The sequence below is a fragment of the Pinus tabuliformis genome, chromosome 1_1 (assembly GCF_031772625.1).
Source record: "Pinus tabuliformis cultivar Carrire ecotype Pingquan chromosome 1_1, CPIR1, whole genome shotgun sequence".
NCBI lineage: Eukaryota > Viridiplantae > Streptophyta > Pinopsida > Pinales > Pinaceae > Pinus > Pinus tabuliformis.
The window spans coordinates 967,207,062-967,224,678 of record NC_142297.1 but is presented as its reverse complement, the minus strand read 5'-3'; the positions used below and the strand labels follow the sequence as shown (position 1 = coordinate 967,224,678).

Genomic DNA, 17,617 nt, shown 5'->3' with positions numbered 1-17,617 from the left:
AAGGGAGTCAAGTGGTTTAAAGTAGAGGGAACACCAAGAACCTTCCAAGGAAGGGAAGAATAAATGGAAATGGGGAAGGGAAATAAGATAACAACTACAACACACCAATGCAAATACCCCAAACATCACTGCGACCACTGAATGGTCACATAGAGGAGAAGTGTTGGAAACTACATCTGAAACTCAACTTGAAGAATCAAAATAAGAGTATGAAGAAGAAAAATCTATGGCCATAGATTCAAGAAAATAGGTGGAAATAAACTCAGATGTGAATGAGAAGATAACCTACACATCAGTGTAGAAATGGGTGAACCTGAATAACCTTCAATAAAGAAAAGAAGATGAATAAACTCTTTCATATAAAGAGATAGGTCAAGAAGACAAAAAATAATGCTTTATTCGACTCAAGATCGCAAGAAAAGTCTCATTATAGTAGAGTTGGTCAACAAATTGGGATTTTAGGTTCAAGATTATCCAAACCCATGTTAATTGGGTTAGGTAAACACAGATGCAAAAATCAAGTTAACAAAACAATGTAAAATGAAATTTACTATCATTGTTAACTTTATTAATGAAGTGGAATTAAATGTAGTCCCACTTGATGTATGTGGAGTAGTGTTTCAGAGTCCCTATATGTACATGCGAGATGAAATCTTCATGTATAGAGGTAACCAATACCTCATAAAGGATAAAAAATCCTTCACCGTTAACATGCATAAGGGAAAGTCTAATTTTTTTTCCAATAAGTGCCATCCAAGACAAGAAACTAATCAATTTTAGAAAGGAGTATGTTTTACTATTTCTAAGAGAAAAATGGTTCGCATAAGAGTCAATGAGATCAAGGTGATCCTTGGAGGAGTGTACTAAGAAGTAGCAAAAGCAGTCGGGAGAGTTATTATAAGAATGCAACATAGTGTTCTAGAAGCCTAAAGGGCTACCACCTAAGAAGGAAGTGGAGCATGATATCCATATTGTTGCTATATTTTTTGTTGCCAAACACAGGGATGTACAAGTAATTCAATGTAGAAGCAAATGAGGTGAATAAGCAATGGAAACATAGTTTCATTCAGGCAAGTACCTCGCCTTGTGGGTCACCCATTATAATTGTGTTTAAGAAGGATAGGACTTGGCAAAAGTGCATTGAATCTAGGGCATTTAGCATAATTACACTAAAGAACAAGTACCCTCTACCAGGGATAGGTGATTTGTTACATTAGTTGCAGCAAAATAAATTCTTCACCAAGTTGGACTTAAAATCAAGGTATGGTCGGGTTCGAGTAAGAGAAGAACATACCCAAAAAGTCATCCTCAAAACTATACAAGGTTTGTATGAGTGGTTAGTCATGCCATTTGGTCTATGCAATGCACCAACTACATTCACGAGGTTAATAAATAACATGTTATGCCTTTTTTCTATACATTTGTTATTGTTTATATCGATTATGTATTCATTTGATATAGATGCTAGTGACATTAAAGAAGCACCAACGGTAGGTAAATCTCAATAAATGTGAGGTTGCATAATAGTTTTTTGGTATATTTAGGATATATGATTAGTGGAGGAGAGTTGAAGATAGATCCTGCCAAGATTGAGAACATCATGAAGTGGTTGGTGCTTACCAATGATTCTAAAGGCAAATATTATTTGGTGAAACACATTACTAGAGGAAATTAATAGCATTATTTCAGTTGTCACGACACTACTCCACGCCATAAGAATGAGTGGCAAGAGTTTCCAGTGGGGAAAGGGTTGACATAAGGCCTTTGAAGAGCTAAAGAAGAAAATCAATCAAGCACCTATTCTTGTGTTACCAAACTTGCAACAACCCTTATAATTGGAGCTAGATGCAAGCGGGTATGCTATGGCCATGTTGTTTATGCATGGAGGAAGTTATGTATGATTTATTTCTACATTATTTCATGGTGTGATTCTCAACTACCCTATTTACAACAAAGAGTTCTATGCCCTAGTACAAATTATTAAAAAGTGGAAACACTATATGATGGGAATGGAGATAATCATCGACGTAGATCACTAGTAGTTACTTTATTTATAGGCCCAAAGTAAGTTGCAACAAACTAGGAATTACAAGTGGATGGGGTTTTTGCAATAATTTCATTTAGTGATCAAGTACAAGAAGGGAAATACAAAAAAGTTGGTTGACATGATTTCAAGGTTACCAATATCAAAGATCACAACTTTGAGAACTCTGATGCACATAGAGCCTTTCACCCATGATGCCTGTAGAGAGGCATATACAAAGGATGAAGACTTCGAGTAGGTGTTTTAGTAGTTGCAAAACCAAAGTCATGTAGAGAATGGGGATAAAACAATTGATTGCATGTCCATAATGGGTTACTCTGGAAACTAGACAAGTTATGTGTTCTTAAAGATAAATAACTGCAACTAATCGGAGAGGCTCACATCTCCAAGGTTGCAAGGCATTTACATGCAAAGAAGACGATGGCCAGCTGTAGAGATAAGTGTATTGGCGTAGGCTATAAGAAGACGTAGCTAGGTTTCACAATAGTATGTATGCTTTATTGTACCAACAAGCATAGTAGCAAGAAATAAGGTCTATACCATCCCTTATATATACCGCTTGTCCTTGGTAATGTATTTCCATAGACTTTATGCGAGGTTTACCAACAACTAGGAAGGGACATGAATATCTATTTTCGGTAGTTGATGGGTTTAGTAAGATGTGCATCCTCATGGTTTGTAAAAATACCATCAATAGGCAAGAAGCATTAGACTTGTTATTTGGATTCATCTAGGTGCACTATGGAGTCCCAAGGAGAATCATCTCAAATAAGGACACAATATCTCTTAGTGCATTTTGGACTACATTATGGGAGAAGACGAACACGAAATTAAAGAGGTCAAAATCATCCCATCCACATATAGATGGGCAAACAGACGTAGTAACAAGATTTTGGTGCAGCTTTCGATGGGCTATAATCAAAAGCATTTTAAGACTTGGAATGAAAATCTACCATACACACAACATTCTCATAATAGAGTTGTCCACACTTCTACTGGTAAGTCCCCATTTAAAGTTTCGTTTAGATACCTTCCACCTTCACCTTTGGATATTGCACATGGATGAAAAGGAGGAGTGACAAAGGATCTCACATGGGATGATTTAAGGGAGGAGAAACTTGTTGAGAAGATCAATCAAAGTCATTTGTAAGTATAGGAGACATTGAAGAAGTCACAGGAAAAGTACAAGGCTTGGCATGATCAACAATGAACATAGAAATTATTTAAGGTGGGAGACTAAGTATGGTTATAGTTGAACAAGGAGAGGCTATAGGGTCCTAGTAATAAAATCAAGGCTGGACGATATGGTCCTTTTGAGATACTAGAAAAATTGGGAGATAACACTTATAGATTCAGTCCACCCCCATACATGTGCATTTACTTAAGGGTGAATGTGGAAAATAAAAAACTCTATGAGCCTTCCATGTTAGCTTTGGAAGAGGAGCAGGTACTACGTTCTATAAAGGATTTATCATCAAATTCCCAAGCAAAGCTGACAGAGGATACAATATTTCATAAGAGGTCCAAAACTACAAGACAGAGGCAGCATGACTTTTGGCAAACTGGGTTGAAAGGACAACTTTCATGCAAGGCTAAATGGTACTCCAAGGAGAAGGTAGAGGAAAATTTTGCTCACCTCATTTAATAAAATATTTTGGGGACCACAAGCCTCCCAAAATTGGGAGGTATTAAAATTGGATCATTATATTGTTTTTCATCCATGTAGATGTATTTTAGGGTGGAAAAATTAGAGAAATCAACTTAAAATAGTAGTTTTAATAGCAGGATCTAGTGTAAATAATTGGGATTAAAAAACTTATAAGGTCAATTTGAGACCTTAAATGACATTTCTTAGGATCAAAACTTTTCCACTTAATTGCAACACTCCCAGGCACTATTCTACACTCAAAGACTTTCCAATGGTGGAATAATATTGTCAATAGGAGTTCATATGTGAAAGTTATGCCTTTGAGAAGTTGATATGTCGTGATTGGCCACCATAATTTGAGAGAATGCCACATCAACCCTCGTTACTCATGGAAAATGTGCTAGTCACATGTCCCCTGTTGGGTGAAACTATGTTCGTTTAATTCTGTTGTAGTACTTGCCCAACTATTTAATTTGTCAATCCGAGGTCCGTAGACTTACGAGACACATGCACTATATATGCAGGACTGAAGTGGAACTAGTTTAATCTAAATTACTGAAATCAAATTAATCTAGGAAGGCATTGAAACATTAACTATGAAAGCAGGAAATTGCATAAAGGAAAAACAATACAACATGTGAAGAATTGAATGACAAACAACATATGTGAGCTCGCAACAATAAAACTATCTCAAATTATATTACAAGAATTAAATTACAAATCATGAAAGCATAACAATAAAAGATGAAAAACTAAGAATTCTTTCCATTATTCATTATTCATTATTCCCCCTTAAAATGAAGAGAGAGCACTCTCTTATATACATGAGGAAGATAACCTTCTCATAATTACATATCCAATATTCTCTCAAGCACTCTCAACTAATTTCCCATTATTACAAGATATGATCCCACAAATCTCTCAAGCATTTTTAACTACTTTCCCATTATTACAAAATATGATCCCTTTGAATCCTCCATAAATCTCTCACATATCTTGGATAAGGTATGCCAACCAAATCCTCCATGATTTTCTCCTTAGGAATTGGATAAGATATGCCAACCAAATCCTCCATGATTTTCTCCTTAGGAATAGGCTTGCATAATTATCTCCTTAATATGGTGGAGGAGATATTAATTCTTCACATATTTCCTACACATCACAAAACTCACATATTCTTGAGATATATATAAACATATGTATATTTTCTAATATTTAATCATAAATTCTCTTGTAATACAAAAATGAATAAAATGGAAAATAAGAAGGTGAAACCCAAATGTATGTATGAAAATGATATGATAAAAGGTTAATGGGATGATGAAATGTAAGGAATAGTGAAGAAAAAGGTGGATGAAAATATGACATTTCTGAGTCCCAACATCCTCCCCAACTGAACTTATTGCATGTCCTCATGCAACCATGCATGGGTCTCTTTAAGAACATTGGCATTTTGAACTTTGGCTTTACATGATGATGTCTTTTAATAATGAATGTTTCCAGGATATGTGAAAGACATGAGTAACAATTTACATTTTCTTATGGTTGGTTCTTGTGTGACAACCATGAATGCAAAGAATGTTGGTTCTTGTGTTAACAACATTCATTTCATTTTTTGTTCTCTTTTCTTCAATAATAATGTAAACACTCACTGGAAATCATAATGTGCATAAGAAAGCCCTTTTGTAATATTAATGAAGCATGGCAATATTGCGTATGAAGCAAAGTGCAACAAAGTATCATTGGAAAATAAATGTTGGTGAATGGTAAATGGAGTGATAGTGGTGAAGAAAAGGAATCATGGAAGTGAATATGTAGTGAATATAGTTCTCCCCCCCCCCCCCCCCCCCCCCCAACTGAATTGGTTGCATGTCCTCATGCAACTTGACATGGCTCATGAAAGGAAATGTAGCATGGTGAGGGAATTTTCCAAAATATTCAAGTTAGCATATAAGGAATTGCATGATTAAAGATTAGAAAACAACATACCTCTACTTACCCAAGAATGATGAATTATGCAATAGGAATGTAACTGCTGCTGGATCAGGAAAATGTGACTGATGTTGTTGTAACTGGATCCTGGGAAATGAAGGAATTTGAACTGTTGATGCTGAATCATGGAAAAGATAAATGCTGAAAGTGGAACTGTGGTACTCTCATAGACAAGAATGCATATTGTTGTAACTGCTGAGGGAGTCGTGAAAAAGTGTATAGTCTTCACCCGCTACAAACCCGATGGTACAATTCTAAACATGCGAATGAATGTGTCGATGTCGAGCATGAATAGAAATCATTGGATTACCGGCCATTGATGTATGTCGTTAACCAATGCGAGGCAACTCACCATTGATGTCAATGAGTGCCAAGGTATCGGAGTACATCTTGCGAAGTGCGGATGGATGTGTTGAGGTCGAGCCACTTGCAAGATCTGAAGATCAAGGGACATTGATGTATTCCCATGATCGCTAGCGAGAGAACTTGCCATTAAGGCATGCAAGCCTCTAGGTACTTAAAAGGAACTCTTGTCTATTTCCCAGATAAGGTGCTGATGTCGATGGGGCAAGACTTGTTGAAAGGTGGACCTTAAGGAATCCCACATCAGTCAACGCGAGTTTGTACAAAAAGATTTGGTAGGACTATAAATGGAAAGAACTCACGGTCAAGCAGTGTGGATCATCATGGCGAGGAAAACAAGGTAATGTAATCATGGAAAGGGAATGAGTTTTATTCAGAAGGCAAACTAGAAGGCAAAAATAAACTGAAAAGGATAAAGGGATGTATGCGATTCAGAAAAATAGGCATGCATGAAGTCGTGAAAGATAAGGAAATGGAAGATGGGCTGCAACACAAGGATGGTCTAGGTGTTTGGAAGGAAAAATGGGAGTAATCATGACGCAAAAGGATCTTTGTGTAGTGGAAAATGTCATGATATGTGCAGTGAAGAATTAGTTCCTTCAAGCGTCCAATGATGCATGTTTCATTGTGATTTCGAAAAATCACTTTTGCATTAGATTGTCTTCACTCTGAAAAACTTAGCACCATTCCTGCATAAAAATTGTCACCTTTGTGTGCCATCTCCATCGATCATTCCTGTATGAAGTGACTCAAAAACAAATTAGCTCATTTTCAAGAATTTATGAAATGTCCATTTTTTAATTATTTTTCGAAGTTACACTAATCATGGATGAAAAGGGTGTCGCATCGTAATATTGAGCTTTCTGCATAAGCTTCTCTTTGACCTACACAACACCAATCTCATTTATCTTGTTAGTATATGCATCCTAACTTTTGCCCACAAATTCACAAAAAAAAAAATTCCAACATACTTTTATTTCCCCCCAACTAGAAATATTGCATGTCCCCATGCAATGTACTCATTGATTGTGCAATACTTTTTCAAAATGTTTTTATTGGTTTGTAGGAAAATTGATTTAAAACATTTGAAAAGGCTTTTGTATTTCTTAGGGAACAAGTAGTTAGTTTATGAATGAATGAGGGCAATTTATTTATTTATTTATTTTTTGTTTTTTTAATGGAAAATTTATACATCATATCACTGGAAATTTGAAGGAGAATATGATGCCAATGAATATCAAAAGTGTAAGAAAAATGACGGGTGTCTCATAGCTCTTCCTTCTTACTAATTCAATCACTGTCGAATATTTTCGTGTAAATACTAGTGTTGGCTGGACCTGAAGCTGAAGTGCAACCGCAAATGGTGTGTGCCGCATTCTCTGAAGATTCAGTGACTCAATCGTTTGGGACTCCAAACCAATATCACGTAAACCAGAGTCAAATTTGTGAAGGATTCATGCCCGGGTGTGTCAAAGGTAGCGTTATTCGCATTGTTAATGGTGGCGTTTACAGCAGTGAAGATCGCAGCGCAGCTTCCAATCCCTCCGAGATACGATGGGTTTGTGTACAAGGACAGAGTAATGGCGAATTCATTGCTGGTGGAGGCTTTCTTTGAACCGCTCTGTCCAGACAGCAGGGACTCATGGTGGCCATTGAAGGAGGTCCTCCGCTTCTACGATGACAAGATTACCTTCATTGTTCACCCCTTTGCGTTACCGTACCATCATAATTCATTTACTGCATGTCGTTCATTGCACATTGCAAACAGAATAAACAAGGCCTACACTTATCCTCTACTAGATCATTTTTTTGAAACATCAGGCAAGGTTTTATAATAAGGCAACCCTTCAAGTTTCTCCCGCTTCTATCATCGACCAAATTATTCATTTTGCATTAGAGACAACGGGGAATTCTTCATTGACCATGTTTGAATCAGCCTTTCAAGACACAGCAACAGACATGGCAACAAGGATCTCATTTAAGTATGGTTGTTCAAGAGTAGTGACAGGTACACCTTACTTCTTTGTAAATGGAATCCCATTGCTCAATACTGGCGAAACGCGATGGCATCAAATCAACTCCATGACTTTGAAAAAAAGTATTCATGACATATCGAACGTTCAACAAGGCAGTAATAAAAGGGCAATTGTTCATTCAGACATCACAGATCCTCTTAAAGGCTGCTTCATATGGTCTAGCAGCCTGCGACCTACTTCTTCACCCACAAGGCTCATCCCGCTTGCCATTGATTAGAATTTATCAGCCCACACAGCCTGTTAGGGAATTGAATTTTCAGAATCGAACTCCACCAACCGGCAACTAACTTGAATACAAACCAATGCAGTACAACTTTTTGGAATTCTTCATGTTTAACCATGAAATACAAAAACATCCTGTAATATGTATAACCGGATATAATTACATGTGATTAGCCAGAAGGATTTCTTGAGGCACCAAGCAAGGTGAAAGTACAAAGATAGGAATTTGCCCATTTTCATAGTTATGTACATTGTAAATTTGCACTCAAACCACTTCAACCCAGAAGAATTCACATGAGCTGTTAAATGTCTATCAATTGTAAACTTTTCCCTGTTCTTATTAATCTAGAAGAAATCAGACATCCCTGATCTTGGGCTTGGGTTTTGGGTGAGGATGATGTGTCTTCTTTGGACTTGGTGGATGAGAACTGAATTTAAGAACCAAGAACTTAAAGCAGGGAATAAAAACAAAATACAGTACAACCAAGATGAAGGGAGCTGCAACCAGCCAGCCAAGCATCACGTGAGAGACACTAAGAAGAACATCACGAGAAGCTTGACCAGTTATGACCATCCTCAGTGCATCTGAAGTCAAAGCAAAATGATCCCCGCCAGTAATGACTTCACCAAGACGCAAGAAAGGCACCACCAAACTCAGCTCTATGGGCATGGCAACAAAGTTGGCAAGCATCAGGGTGGGTGTGTTGGCAAGCAAGAATGTATTAAATAGATGCCAATACCTCCAAAACAGATTTAATAAACTGCATCTGAATTTCCTCATCCACCTTTGAAAACAGAGGGACATGTACAAACAGAGATTTGATGCCATGCTTGGCAGCATAGCGAAGTGAGTGATAGTATACATAATTGCAAACAAACCGACCAACATCATCAGAACAACATCATATCCTTTATTCACCAAAGCGTGCAAATTTGTTTGGTTGGCAGGGTTGTCTCGATCGCGCGGGGAATGTCACCGTCCTCAGGAAAGATGGGAGTCCTCTGAGGCTGCCAGCCCATTTCATCAGGGCAGCGGAAATTGGGATTGGGGCCGATGAATTTTGCTTCGGACATCCAGAAGTGAGAAAATGGGATCAGAGGGGCCGCCCGGAACTAAAATCCATGTGACAGGATTCACAAAATTTCATGGAGTGGCAGAGAATCCAACGGAGACGATTGTGAACCGGTTGAAGGAATATGTCAATAAACAGGGCTTGAGTGATGGAGCCACTCCCAGCAGCTTCCGGTGGAAAGAACTCCTTCCATTCTGAGAGAAGGCTTGAGGGTTCACGGGATGAGAGTGCTGGGGCCGATGAAAAAAACTGCATTGTTCTGAGATGAATCCCCACATACATCTCATCCTTCCATAGATCAACAGAGTGCGAAATCAGGGGAGCAGAGGGCCTAATCAGACCAGATTTACTCAACCTGACCTCTAGAACCTTGCATCATAGTCTATCCAAGCGTGCAATTGAGTTCCATCATTGAGGGTCAATTCCATTTCAGAAACATCAGCAGTTTTTGAAGGGATCAAGCTCTCTATGTCAATACCCACATGGTTAGCATTAATGTCCATGACCTCCTTGTTCTGGGCCGAGTCAAATTCTACAGCAAACAAGTTGGGTATGCGGGAAACTGAGCCCTTTGTCCAGATTTTTGTTTATTTATGAGTGCGGTGGTTGACTGTGTTATTTTTTTTTATTATTATTATTTTATGGGTTTTTTTTTTTAAATCTAAAAAAAATGAAATTAACCTTATCGTTAAAAACAAAAATGGTTTTTTTTTTAATATATAGATATATATATATATATATATATATTTTAATCAATGAAAAACTAGAAAGAAACTAAACTTTCTCTAGACTTAATTTTTTTAACAAATGGACACAATGATTTGCATATTGAAAGATGTTTTGATCAAGCATAGTGCAAAACATTTATTTATTCTTGAAAGTAGTCTAAATCATCCCTATTTTCTGATCCTTGTGATCGCACGAAGCGCGGAGGAGAGCATACTTATTCTAAGCAAAACTGAAAATAAAAGCAAAAACTAAAAATGAAAGCCTACCTACTCTATACTAATTAGAAAAAAATTAGTTACGTGTAATTAAACTTCCAATGAAGCCATTCACGTAACAGTACCAACAATATATTCAGTAGCAATTTTTCAAATGAAAAATGAAAATATTCGATGGTGAATGAGTCTAGTTGCTGTAACTGCAAATCAACTAAAAAATAAAAAGATGAATCTAATCTAGTACTTACCTGGAACCATTGTTCGATAAAGCTTTGATAAGCACAGTTTCTCTCACTTAGATCATGTTGTAACTCCTCTTCTTCTTCTCTGATCTGCTGTTCTTCTTCCTCGATCTCCTGTTCGAATGATTGTTCGCCATCAGATATGCAGGATTCTTCATATGTTGAATCTTCGTTTATTTCTTGGGGAGTAGTTGAACTGTCAATTCTTGTCAAGATCTCTTTTTCCAGGGAAGAAGAGATTCCGACTTCTGCAAGGATATGAGTGAGTAGTTCCAAGCTGACACTCATTATAAAACCATGTGGAAAGAGATTCTAAAAACAAAAAAAATCAGCACACTAAAAAAAAATTGAATTAAAAACAAAAGGACCACAGAAATAATCTTGAATTCAATACTCAATTAAACCCTCTTACAAGGACTGCTCATTAATTGAGTAATTGAATTCTTCAATTACAACCATGAACCATGAACTCATCAAACAATCTTCAGAGTTGCGAAAATCAAACACACTTGTAGAAATTGAAATTCACACTTGCATAAATGTAAACACACCCTACATGCCTTGATCCATAAGAGGTCGAGCCCGTTACGGTATCTCAAATGCGATGCGTAGGCTGTTCCCCACGTCTTACCGCCTAACACCTCAGAGTTAGGAACATGTCTAAACACACTTGCAGAAAAATCAAACTAAACTTCAATCCATCGTGCCTCCCCGACAACAACGCCAAAATGTTGGGTGAAACTATGTTCGTTTAATTATGTTGTAGTATTTGTCCAACTATTTAATTTGTCAATCCGAGGTCCATAGACTTACGAGACACATGCACTATATATGCAGGACTGAAGTGGAACTAGTTTAATCTAAATTACTGAAATCAAATTAATCTCGGAAGGCATTGAAACATTAACTATGAAAGCAGGAAATTGCATAAAGGAAAAACAATACAACATGTGAAGAATTGAATGACAAACAACATATGTGAGCTCACAACAATAAAACTATCTCAAATTATATTACAAGAATTGAATTACAAATCATGAAAGCAGAACAATAAAAGATGAAAAAATAAGAATTCTTTCCATTATTCATTATTCATTATTCCCCCTTAAAATGAATAGAGAGCACTCTCTTATATACACGAGGAAGATAACCTTCTCATAATTACATATCCAATATTCTCTCAAGCACTCTCAACTAATTTCCCATTATTACAAGATATGATCCCACAAATCTCTCAAGCATTTTTAACTACTTTCCCATTATTACAAAATATGATCCCACAAATCTCTCAAGCATTTTTAACTACTTTCCCATTATTACAAAATATGATCCCTTTGAATCCTCCATAAATCTCTCACATATCTTGGATAAGATATGCCAACCAAATCCTCCATGATTTTCTCCTTAGGAATTGGATAAGATATGCCAACCAAATCCTCCATGATTTTCTCCTTAGGAATAGGCTTGCATAATTATCTCCTTAATATGGTGGAGGAGATATTAAATCTTCACATATTTCCTACACATCACAAAACTCACATATTCTTGAGATATATATAAACATATGTATATTTTCTAATATTTAATCATAAATTCACTTGTAATACAAAAATGAATAAAATGGAAGATAAGAAGGTGAAACCCAAATGTATGTATGAAAATGATATGATAAAAGGTTAATGGGATGATGAAATGAAAGGAATAGTGAAGAAAAAGGTGGATGAAAATATGACATTTCTGAGTCCCAACATCCCCTATGAAGAAGATTCTAGAAGGATCTAGTTGTAACTTATATAGATGGTTGAATTGGTCAAATTTAACCCCTAGATGGCTATCAAGCTCTGTTATAACAAGGTCATTAGAGGAAAAGGGGTTCAATTCTACTCTAATGCATTTTGTTCTATAGAGTAGGGTAGTTGAGAGTGGCTAGATAGAGGGAAAAAAGCAAGGGTTTGTGTTCTTTAGCAACTCACTAGCTATAAGTTTCACTCCTTTATATTTGCACCATTTCCATCTAAAGAAACAGAGAGTAGAGTAGGCTTGCCTTCTAGATAGGTTTGTTAGGATCACAGAACACCGAGAGAAGTGGTGGTGTCTAAAGACACCATTGTTGGGATCCCATTGGTCACCATGACCAATTAACATGGAGTCTCTGGGTATCTAAGTAAGTTACATTAGAGACTAATACCATGGGAAAAACCATGGTTTCTCTTAAACCTGGAGCTTGAAAACCATTGGTAACTTGACCAAGTCAAGTTTACCTAAACCAACCTAACAATCCCCCCTTAAACTTGACTCGAGGAGATTAACTTGGTCCCATTCATTCATCAACCATCTTACTTGAGACCTCACATCCCACTCCCTCAAGTTAGGATATCAATACACCTACTACCACCCTAGCACCTATCCAAATGGTTCATTCCACAACTTGATGAATTCATGCATCACTGCACTACATATATGCCTAATCAAAGTCTTAAGGCATGACAATAATGCATGCTCATGTGCAACACATACGCTTGAATAATAATTCTTACAACTTACTAGGGGAATACACCTGCCTTGAACCAAAACCCTTAGGGTTTTCACACAATATTAGTGTTATCACACCACATGTTGGCTCCTACACTGTCCTCAAACCATTGACTCCATCTTTGTTTTCCCATCCACACGATCACTTTCTCACTACATCTCTAACTTTGTTGATCCATGTCTTGACCTGGCCTTTCAACACAACTTTCAATTGCCTCGTCCATACAAACTCTCATTATCACATCTTGCACACCTTTAATGGACCTTATTCTCCTTTGCCATAATCACCGCAACCTTTAGCTACACATGCACACTTTCTTCTTCATAGCTTTTCCATGTTCCTCTCGGTAAATATTTTTAATTTTTGGTAGTAAACTTTATACATTTCATATCAGAACTAAGTGTTTCCTTAAAGGGGATGCCTCTATTTCCAAGGGTTTGTTTGGCCTGGTGGATGGAGGGATTAACACAAAGTCCTTCACAGATTTAATCGCAAATTAGGAAAGAAACATGGTTGATTTGAAGCATGGAAGGAAGTGTTAAGTATGTGAGTTATGTTGTTGTGTCTCGGACTGTAATGAGTGTGCTTGGCCACTTGATATTTGCAAGTTTGAGATTTTGCAAGTGGTTCATTAGGTGACTAAAAAAAGACAGTCTATGTATGTCAAGAAATTCCATGGGATCTTTAAGATATTATCATAGCATGCCAAGATAATTCGTGTGGGCGTGAGGACTCATAAGCATATATCCGTTGAGGATACCGTAGATGGATCTGGTTTTTGTGATTCCTGAAGAGGTGTAGTTCAAGGAAACATAAGACGTGGAGATGGCATAATGCTCCTTTTGCAACATGTTGTTTTGTGCGTGTTGCAATGTTTTGTGGCATGCAAATCTACGGTGCTCCGAGTTTCATAGCCTAACAACCACTAACAAAACTGATTCTATTTTTCAATTTCTCAAGGTTGTCGAGGATCGAAAAAATCTACATCGTTGTATTTTGAGAGCCAGATTCATGTACTTGTGAAACTCTGTGGAATTTTCTTTGAGGATTAATTTGATTACACCGATTTCACAAGCTGTGCATGATGCTATCCACTCGATGCTCGAACAATGAAGGCATCATATATATTTCCCACATGATTCTTGCAAGGAAGTATTGGAATTGGATGAGTGAAAGTACTTTATGCCTGTGAATTTTTTTGAGTAATGGTAAGTTGTGATGGTGTTTTTACAACGAGGGAAGAGGTTTAAGAATTTTGATTTGCTGAATTTTTCCAAGAAATCTTCACTTGAGTTTTTGAATCCATAGCTAGAGATTGTAGTTTACACAAGCTAGTAGGGTTCGAACTGTGGTATGAACTTGAGAAAGGTGTCTGGAGCCCACCAGAGGTTGGTCGTGTTCCATAATGAATGGGTGTTAGTGCGCTGCTAGTGAATGGAATCTTTATAGGGATTGAAGTGAAAGAGAATGACAAGGCAGCCAGGTTCATGAAGGTGCCAAATCGATGTGCTGACATGGAGGTGAACATCGGATGGGGATAAGTCTTTGTTGCCCCACATCAATTAGCTATAGTTCATAAATATGGCCAACGGCTCCCAAGTTTTAAAGTGATGGGTCAATCGAGAGTTGGATCACCATGGCTGGGAGCTCTACATCAAATTTGAGCTTATTTATAATGAACTAGATCATAAAACCCTTGTGATTGGTCTTTTCCATTAAAGGGTTTGTAATTTACACATATGAGAGTATGAAGAGATGAGGGTTTTGACAAGAGAGAAGCAGCTAGGGGAGAGGCACAATAAAATTGCAGTGGGTAGCAAGGATGTGTTATGGATGAGTTGCTCAATGTCATAAAGCTCACGTTGGAACTTGGATCAATGAGTACAGGTGGTGTTAATGGAAATGGTTTAGGGGTTGGTTATGGAGAGAATACACAAGAGGAGATCATCACAATGAAAAGGCTCAAAGTGTGGAGCAATGACAAGGTGAGAGGATGGCACCATAAATAACAGAGAAACAACAACAAAATAAAATAAATTATAATGGATTTTAAAGTTTATTGCATGTAAATGGGCATAATGTTGTTCATACCCCTATGGCATTCATACCCTTGCAAAATTTCCAATAAAGTCTGGTGTTAGACCTAGGTGATAGGGGGCATGTTAGGTTAGAGTGAGTGATGCTAACTCACTTGGCTTGTTTGGTCAAGTATAACCCCAAGCCAAGGTTTAATAGGGGATTGTTAGGTAAACTTGACTAGGAGAAAGAGTCAAAGTTGGCGCAACTTGCATTGGCCTGGTCAACGCATTCTCTCATCAGCACAACTTTTACCCTTTTAATGGGATTCATTCTCCTTTTCCACGACCACTGCATCCTTTAGTTGCACATGCACACTCTCTTCCTAGTAGCTTCTTCATAGCCTCAACCATATTTTTTGTTATTCCTAGTGAATTATGTCAAGCTCTCACTGTTCAATTTATCCATCCACCTTTGGCTTTGATAATATTTGTTAGGATCATGAAACACAGAGAGAAGTGGTGGTGTCTAAAGACGCTATTACTGGGATCCCACTGGGCACCAAGACCATTTATTGTGGAGTCGTTGGGCCTTTAAATAGGCTACATTAGAGATGAATACCATGGGTTATTGTAAACCTATAACACAAAAACCACTGGCAACTTGATCGAGTCAAGTTTACCCGAGGTAACCTAATAAGGTTTTCTTTGAATGGGGTTTCCTAGGCCATATCTTGGTGTTGTTGTAGTTTTGTGAGTGATTGTTTTATTTGTTCTATGTTTTTCGCATTTTATATATATTGCATGCATAAGCATTAACTAGTAATTTAAGAAATCTAAAAATCTAAGGAAAGTTATCCCTCCTAGTATAGATTTAGATTTAAATATACTTTTTATCATATATGTTGTGAGGAATTGTCCAGTGGAATATCCACAAGAATTTATGGATCAATGCTTAATCATTACTTACGATGATTTATAGTGGCTTATGATCCTTATTGATGATTATGATGGTTAATGTTGTTTTGCATGGTTGAGAGTAGGTAATTACGATTATGGAAGATTGTTAATGATTATTGCTGGTCTTTACATTAACTTTGTAGAAATTATGATGTAGATTTGCAACTGCTTATGAATTTTTAATCAAAATCACAGGACACAAACCTACTCTATTGCTTTGCAGACATTAATTCACAAGTTAGAACAAAAATCTCAGATATGCAATAAGAAGTCACACACATGCAAATAGAAGTTTTATTGGGGAAAGAAATCTACTAAAACCCCCAATGCCTGCTTCCATTATTCTAATGAATAAAGATGTATTACAATTGCTTTGCTCAACTGAGTACAACCTGCAAGTGCATAACCTATCTCTCTGCTCACCAAGAAGCTTTGACCGAGACTTAGTCAATTTTTGCCTCTGCTTGAGCTCCTATTTCCTTACACTATTCCTTGAGAATTTAGGCCCTTATTATTTAGGAATGTCTCTAAAATGGATTGTGTAATTCCTTAGGTTGATCATCTGACTGCATGCAACACCTGTACACTCAATACTAGTCTACAATTGATGTTACACTACCATGAAATCTCCACCGAGTCTGAGGAACTCGAATTGTCTACATACTAGCTATTTTGGGTTGATTGATTAGTAAACTGGATGATCATTGAGTTTGACTAAAGTCCCGCTGCATAACTTGACCCTCCACTAGTTCCTCCAATAGTTGGAACTAGTTTAACTGAAAACAACCTTAGATAAGTGACCTTGATTGCTACAAATTAGTAATCACACATGCTTAACTGAACTCTAACTCCTCCAACATGAATTTACTAAGTAAATTGGGTGACACAAGCCATTTCACACAAGTTAACATCACCCAAGTTGTCTACTGATGTGGAAATTCGATTTTTCTCAATTTAATCAAGGCAAAAAATCAAATTGAGAAATTCTTGCTCCATCTTTCAACACTCACTCTCAGCAAGAAATGGATTATCAACCACCCCTATCCCGCACCTGTGGAACTCAAACTTCCCTCTTGACAAGGACTTTGTCAAATGTCAACATCTTGTTCCTCTGTCGAAATGTACTGCAACAACATTATCTGCCTCTGCACATAGTCCCGTAAATGGTGATACTAGATATATATATGCTTGGAACGATCATGAAAAATATGATTTTCAGAGAGCTTGATGCAACTTTGATTATCGCAGTAGATCACAGTTGGATCCATCATTTGACTGAACAATCCAACAAGTATCTTTCTTGTTCAGATCGCCTCACATGTTGCTTGACTTGCAACCATGTATTCTACTTCTGCCGAGTTGAACGCCACAGATCTTTGCTTCCTGTTGTACTAAGAAAACGTTGCAAACCCAACACTGAAAATTCCACCTGATGTACTCTTTCATTCTGATGAAATCTATGCCCAATCTGCATCTGTGAAGCCACACAAGTTCACTCCCTCTGTTTGTCTGTACCATAGTCTAATTTGGGTAGTGCCTATGAGG

The 17,617-nt window shown here is 37.2% G+C and overlaps 1 pseudogene; it reads left to right on the top strand.

Annotated features, from left to right (window-relative positions):
- The first annotated feature begins 7,407 nt into the window (after positions 1 to 7,407).
- LOC149217727 (uncharacterized) lies at positions 7,408 to 8,300 on the top strand (annotated as a pseudogene).
- The last annotated feature ends 9,317 nt before the right edge of the window (positions 8,301 to 17,617 follow it).